The following is an 8,122-nucleotide window of genomic DNA, read 5'->3' as shown; positions in this document are numbered from 1 at the left end:
TGTGGAATACAGATACGTCTCGAGCATTTCTTCCACATGGATGGTGGACATCGTGATGTGGTAGGGGATATATATATTCCACTATTCCCTCCATAAGACTGCCAGAGATAGAAAAGTTTCGGAACCAAAAACGCCTAAAAATAGGATATTGAAAAATAGCAGAACAGATTACTGAACTACAAAAGTGAGTGAGTGAGTATTGTTTTACGCCGCTTACATATTACTAGTATTCAAGCAACATCACGGCTTGGGAGACCAGAAATGGGCTTCACACATTTATTCCCATTTGGGGAATCGAACCCGAATTTGGCGTTACGAGCGAACGCTTAAACCTCTAGGCTACACCACCGCCCACAGAACTACACAGAGATATCAAGCGACGGTAATGAATGGACAAGACAACGGAAAGACAACGTAACAACCAACAGAACATGTTGGCGGAGTATTATTGTAAGGGTGTTAAAAACCAAGAATGACGACTGGGGTATGTGGTGAAAAAAAGAAAGTTTGAGATGACTAGATCAATAATGAGTCATGCCCCCATGATTGGTGAAATATTCGTTTGTTCATAGTGACAATTTAAGGGAGCCTTGTCCAATCCTCTGGCAGCGCCTTGCTCAGTTCGGTTAAGGTATCGGGTGGCCTTTGACGTCAGCGTACACGTCTCCAGATCATGTCCGCGACGTGCTATATGAAATCCCGGCAATCGGAATAATCCCACCATCTATAATTACAGGCCCACCCCCAAATCTGTGATGACGTTGACGTTGACGTTTGCATGACGTTCGTTTGGACGCCCCCAGACACTTTCACGCCAATCAAAACAGTCCAGATTAAATTACGCCACATTCTACGCTCTTAACACCTTTGGCGTCTGGCTGGAATCATCTTCCCGCGGAAAGGTAGTAAACTGATTATATATAGAAATTCAGCTTCCACCCTTGCCCGACGAGGCTGGGATTTCGTGGCTCAATTGTAGCATCACCAGTGGCTATGGCGATTGGACTATATGCATAGACTCTATTTGCCAGACAAAAAAATAACTCAGAGGTTCCAGCCTAATCGGCAAGGATGGAAACTGGATTTCATAGTCAGTTAACTCCCTTGCCTCAGGAAGATGGTGTAGAATGTATTGATTTGTTAACGGTGGTATAACACGTGGTTGCCGAGCACGAAGATTAATTAGCTTCATACAGACGAGACCGCCTCCGTGGTCTTGTGGTAGAGCGTCCGCCCGGAGAGCGGAAGGTCCAGGGTTCGATCCCGGGCCGCGTCATACAAAAAGACGTTAAAAGATTGTACTTGTTGTTACCCTGTCTGGCGCTCGGCATTAAGGGGCTAAAACAAGGACTGGTCGGCTCGGAGTCAGTATACTGTGTCTTAGTGGGGTATTCATGTTAAACTGCGGCATGGTATCTCAGTGAGCTAGCACTATAAATCGGCATCAGTCCGGACTAGTACAAGCAGCCACACACACACATACACGTGCATGCACGTCGCTATATAATCTTGGATGCGATGTTAAACCCCATTTCACCTCACCTCATACAGACGATTTCTAAACGTCTGGTCTTTGACTTGAACAAACATTTGATTACCTATCTGGGCTCGATTTCGTGAGACAAGTTTTCTGAGTAATCTATCCTGGACTTGTGGTTGACCTTGGGGCCGATCAGTAACATTTTGTGTCTGCAGAAACCTGTTCCAAAGTCTGCAAATCACCGACTCAGATACCTTGAAAGTATTGACTACCTCTCGCTGAGTTCTAAACGTTTGAGGGCGGTCGGGTAGCCTAGTGGTTAAATCGTAGGCTCGTCACGCCGAAAACCCGGGTTCGATTCCTGACATGGGTACAATGTGTGAAGCCCATTTTCGGTGTCCCCCGCTGTGGTATTGCTGGAATATTGCTAAAAGCGGCGTAAAATCAAACTCACTCACTCACTCTAAACGTTTGAAGCACACCAACAGGTGTTCATCACGCTGTAGACGACGCACGCCCAATCTGATCACAAATACTGCATGAAAGCATAAGTAAAGAGTTTACGTGTAAATCAACAATACTAGTGACTCAGAGCCCACTGAACGACTGAACGACTGAAGTGTCAAAATCAAGAATGACGCACCATCGTGCCCCGACCATTTGAGTGGTCTACTACAATGTTTCGGGTGTGTGGGCGTTCATCTTCCCGAGGCAGGGGAGTTAACTGACTTTAAAAGTCCTGTTTCCACTCTTGGTTGAAACTGGACTTTTATAGTCTGTTAACTCACTTGCCTCGGGAAGATGGTGGGCGTTAGGCTTTGGTTACTAAATTCCTCAAATATTGCTTTTATTTTTTCAGATCTGTCGTTCCTTCTGACGACACATTTACATTACATTATTCCCGTTTTCTTAGCATGTACATATATACACACCCACGCGCTATGTCATGTGATTTCCCTCCCATATGTGTTAGTGAGTGAGTGAGTGAGCGAGTACGGTTTTACGCCGCTTTTAGCAATATTCCAGCAATATCACGGCGGGGACACCAGAAATGGGCGTCACACATTGTACCCACGTCGGGAATCGAACCCGGGTCTTCGGCGCGACGAGCGAACGCTGTAACCACTAGGCTACCCCCCCCCCCCCCCCCCCCCCCCCCCCGACACACACACACACACACACACACACACACACACACACACACACACCCTATGTGTTAAACACGTGTAGAATAGATTGGGACAGGATTGGAAGATTATTTGTTCTATGGTCAATTCCTTTCCTCATCGTCTAACGAAGGAATTTTTAAAAATTTTGATATCGTTTTGTTTCTTCGACAAAGTATGATGACTTCGTTCAGTGACACGCTGCAGTTATCGAGACCTGACATGAGTGAGCTCACTCAATTCCCTCAGCTCCCAACAGTGACACCCCGTTCACACGCTGTACTGGAGCTGTATAATTTGTCTCTCGTCTCTCGACAGCCCTGAGACAGATTTGTGCTTCGGTTCGTGTTTTTTACGAAAATTCTATTTTTAAGCAATATATGTGCTGAGAAAGTCCTTGCAATTAACCACCAGTAATTCAGAGGTAAATGTCAGATTTACAAAATAGCAAAAGCACACAGACAAAATATAGTGAGAATGAAACACGTTTCTTGGCCCTTTACGGCTAATGGAATCTGTTTAGTCGGACTACGAGACTGCCTAATCTCTTGCTTTGAGGTTTAATATATATAAGTAGGAATCGAAGCCCATCACGTCGCTAGCTAGGCAGATATTTGAAGTACGATGAAAACAGTTTAATGTCAGATTGTGTCAGTATTGTGTTGGGGAAATGCAACACTAAATTTGAGTTTTGGGAATTTACAACTTAATACATTAACGTGAATCGGAAAAGAAGTGCTCCCTGTAGAATGCGATTGCATTGACGTGTCATAGACATAGACAAACACATACTGGGCGGAAGAGCTAAACTGGTTCCATTGTGGTTCGCGGGTCATGCCTAGCGCAGTTAACCTGAAGGTGGTCGCTGATAAAGTGTACAAATCTGTACCATATATTAAAGGTCCTTAACTAGGAATTTTAATAATCATGACATAAATAAACCTTGACAGTTACCCTTGGTCCATACAAAACGTCGCTGAATAATTTTCGTAATTTTGGTTACTCTCACAAGAGGACTGGGAACATTGCCTGCTATGTTTACTGTCGTCCAATCGCAGCCTACGAGATATCACAACCTGTCTAATCGTTGCTGTAGACAGGAACCCAGTTACAGGAAGAACGCAGTTAGCCCAGTGCGCCACAAGCCCAGAACCATATTAGACTTCATTAGTCATTAGTCATGTGAGTGAGTAAATCGGTTTGGTTCAACTCATCTTCCCGAGGCAACGGACTGACAATAAATGTCCAGTTCACCCTTGCCGAACTAGGATGGAGTTATGGAGTTATATTTTGGCTGGACGACCGAGTCTATGCATAGTTCAATCAAAATCGCGTAACGAAATCGACATCCGGTTTGTAAACTGCAGTGCAGATTTCGGTCGATTGCAGGATTTGCAAAGCACGTGTACCGCCAACTCGGCGTCAACAGATATTTCCCAAATATTTTCATGTTTTTAATCAAGTTGCTCAGCTGATTTGATGCGCTACGCGAATAAAGATACGTTTTATCTCAACATATATTTTGATTATCGATCCCGTCTTGACTGGGCACTGCCATTTTGTTTGAAGCAAATGCAAGTGATATGTGAGGTGCAATCTGATAGGTCAATAGGAGGGTCATAGAATGGACATAACTCGTAATAGCCACTGATGGCGCTACGATCAACCCCGGAAATTCCAGCCTTGTTCGGCAAGGGTGGAAACTGGACTTGTATTGTCAGTTAACTCCCTTGCCTCTGAAAGATGTCGTCCATGAGCCAGAGAAAATTTGACTACCAAACAGAGGGACAAATAACCAATATGATCTTCAGCTAGCTTGATGTCTCAACTGCATGATTTCATGTGATGGACATTTCAGATGCCCAGCTAAATACGATTTTGGCGGCCATTTCCTAGAAACCATGGGGGCACGGGTGGCCCAGTCGTCTAAGGCGCCGCGATTCGCTGTGCAGAGTTGCGTCCCTTGGGCACACCAAAAACCTATGATTGTGGGTTCGAATCCCGGTTAGCCCCGATTATGTTTCTAGGTTTGTCAGCACCATACCCGTGCTCGTGGGTTTCACCGAAGTGATAAACGTCTGAGACCTGCAACACTTCGGGCTTTCCTCCCACATCAAGCTGACACGCCGCGATATAACTGGAATACTGTTAAAAGCGGCGTTAAACCCAACTCACTCACTCATTTAAAGAAGGAAATGGGATTCGTCACTACACCAAACGTTTGAACGTTTGGCCAACGTTGGCGTACAACTGATAATGTAATTGCCATCATTGCGGCCCCTGAATTCAATTACGTTGAGGTAACATAACGCCAAAGTAGAGCCTTCAGACTCGGCCAGCTCGTAAAGGGTTATGGGCAGTCTGTGAATTTGTGCGGCAGTTAGTGTCTTGTTTCGAAGGTGAACGACCCGGATGTAAGGGACCCCGTATGTTGTGTTGATGAGGCGTCTCCATGAACTTGGACGACATCTAGCAGAGCCATGTTACTGATAAAGTGCCCAAAGTCGTGATATTGTGCTCTGGGAAACATTGAAATTGCTTGCCACTAATGTCAGTGATTCACCAGCCTCAAGCCTATCACCAGCGTTATTTCTCGCATTATTATTGAGTCTTGAGACATTTTAAAAATTTCATTTGTCAATTGAATGATTTGTGAAAATGTCATGTGTCATATACTAACCCAAGAAATCCGTACCAAATTCCATGACTTTATTGTGAAGACAATGCTTTTCTGTTTACAAAGAAAACTAATCATGCAAATTTCAAAGATCGGTCATATATTAACTATATCACAATCTCATTAAAATTAGATCTTAGTTCTCGCTACCGCTAAACAAAAATCTGAGGATATCCCATTTCGGGTCACATAAGACCGACCTTGCGCGAACTTTGACCAATGAAGTTACTGACAAGAAGTCGATATTAGCCAATCAGAAGGCAGCTTTCTCGCCCTTTACGGCACTAATTTCAAATTGGCGACTACGCTTCGAAACATATTTTAACAAATTCTCTATAAAACATTTGAAACCTGAACAGAGGAACATTTCGAAATGGCTAACTGATGGCCTAGATTGTTTGGCCTATCGTTCGGAATAACCCGTGTTAAAGTTTTCGAGGTTTCATGCTTAGAAATCGAATTCCGACCGTCACTTTCATGATCTGGTAAGCAACGCTCTGATTGGTCGGATGAAAGGTCGTTCTGACGTGACCCCTAATGGTATGTCCTCAGATCTTTGTTTAGCGGTATCAAAGACAAAAAGCCGTTTCCATAAGTTAAAAAAGTATAAGTAAAGAAGAGCATGTTTTTTCATTGCAATATTTCCATCCACAAATTTACTTTTGAAAATAGTGTGACCACCTATACGTGTCCTTCACGAGTACAGGTGTGTTGGTGACCAAGTATAGTGGATTCAAACAAGCGTATCCTGCCACGGCTATGGGACGCAACACTGCATAGGGATCCATGTCCCATTAGACCACAAGGACAACACTAATCGCAACTGTAATCGTAAAACAAAAAATGAAACACCTTGTCCCGTGCGTTGACCTTGATGGACAGGCAAGAGCTGAACATCCTATTACTGTCCAATTGTAATTGAGCTCGTGAAGATCCGGGGTAGAAGAGGTCTTCAGCAATCCATGCTTGCCGCAACAGGCGACTGCGACTAACGGGATCGGGTGGTCAGGCTCGCTGACTTGGTTGATGCATGTTATCGTATCCCAATTGCGTGGATCGATGCTCATGATGTCAATCACTGGATTGTCTGGTCTAGACTCGATTATTTACAGACCGCCTTCATATAACTGGAATATTGCAGAGTGCGGCGTTAAACATCAAACAGCTACGATTACTACTGCTGCTACTTCAACAACAACAACTACTGCTACGGCGTTAAACAACAAACCAACCAACCAATGGTAATTGGTATCGATGTGACATTGGGTGCATGTTCGGTTCACGTTCAGCTTGCCGAGTTCTTGCACTCAATTAAAATATTAGGATATTTGTTGGGATGTTTGTATGAGTGACTGACACGTTCATGTACAACAGTAGTTCGAGATTGTCACTTGGTGACATGTAGGTCGTCATCTCCAAACATATGCCTGCCAATTCCCCATTCTGCAGTGAACACGGCCAGAGTACGCGTCGCGTTCACGAGTTTAACACGTGTTAATCGGCACCTTTGTGGTTGGGAGTCAGGTGAGGTGAGGTGAGGTGAGGTGAAATAGGGTTGAACGTCGCGTCCAAGATTATTGTACTTATATAGCGACGTGCATGTACGTGTGTTTGTTTGTTTGTGTGTGTGTGTGTGTGTGTGTGTGTGTGTGTGTGTGTGTGTGTGTGTGTGTGTGTGTGTGTGCTGATACTTATCTGGACTGATGCCGATTTATAATGCTAACCCACTGAGATACCGTGCCGCAGTTTAACATGAATACCCCACTCACACACAGTATACTGACTCCGAGCCGACCAGTCCTTGTTTTGGCTCCTTAATGCCGAGCGCCAGACACGGTAACAACAAGTACCATCTTTTAACGTCTTTTGGTATGACGCGGCCGGGGATCGAACCCCGGACCTTCCGCTCTCCTGGCGGGAGCTCTACCACTAGACCACGGAGGCGGTTCTTGTTGTAGGAATTACAAACACAATGTGTATTCAGAGATATCGGCCCTGGTCATGTTTGTGGTAGTGATTGTGTAAGGCAAAATAACATTTTCGCATCCTTGATTTTCACTCAATGAAAATACGTTGTTTTTTATAATAAAAGTAAAATATGCATCACATTTTGCATGATGAATTTATTGTCACGATGATTTCACAAGAAAGTCTTTTTACACCCACTGACCAAGCATGTAACAATACAAATAGTTTGTGAGTTGTTTCCAACGCCCTTTTGAACAGGATTTCAGATATGACAAGGCATATTAGATTGATGATGGGATGAAAGTACGAAGTGATGTAGATATTAGACGTTTACAGCTTGGGGAAACCTAGAACAACCTTGAAACAACCTTGAAACTTAATCAAGACAAGACGTAATTCGCACCCAAAATCATAGTTTCCTAGGATTCTGGCACAAAGTCTCCTAGGTTTCTGGCACATAGATTCCTTGGATTCTGGCACATAGGTTTCTAGGTTTCTGGCACATAGGTTCCTAGGTATCTGGCACATAGGTTTCTAGGTTTCTGGCACATAGGTTTCAAGGTTCCTGGCACATAGGTTTCTAGGTTTCTGGCACATAGGTTTCTAGGTTTCTGGCACATAGGTTTCAAGGTTCCTGGCACAAAGGTTTCTAGGTTTCTGGCACATAGGTTTCTAGGTTTCTGGCACATAGGTATCTCGGTAACTGGCACATAGGTTCCTAGGTTTCTGGCACATAGGTTTCTGGCACATAGGTTTCTAGGTTTCTGGCACAAAGGTTCCTAGGTTTCTGGCACATAGGTTTCTAGGATTCTGGCACAAAGGTTTCTAGGT

Source organism: Haliotis rufescens, unplaced genomic scaffold, assembly GCF_023055435.1.
Source record: "Haliotis rufescens isolate VD_foot unplaced genomic scaffold, xgHalRufe1.0.p SCAF_20, whole genome shotgun sequence".
Taxonomy (NCBI): Eukaryota; Metazoa; Mollusca; class Gastropoda; order Lepetellida; family Haliotidae; genus Haliotis; species Haliotis rufescens.
This window is presented reverse-complemented; position numbering follows the sequence as displayed.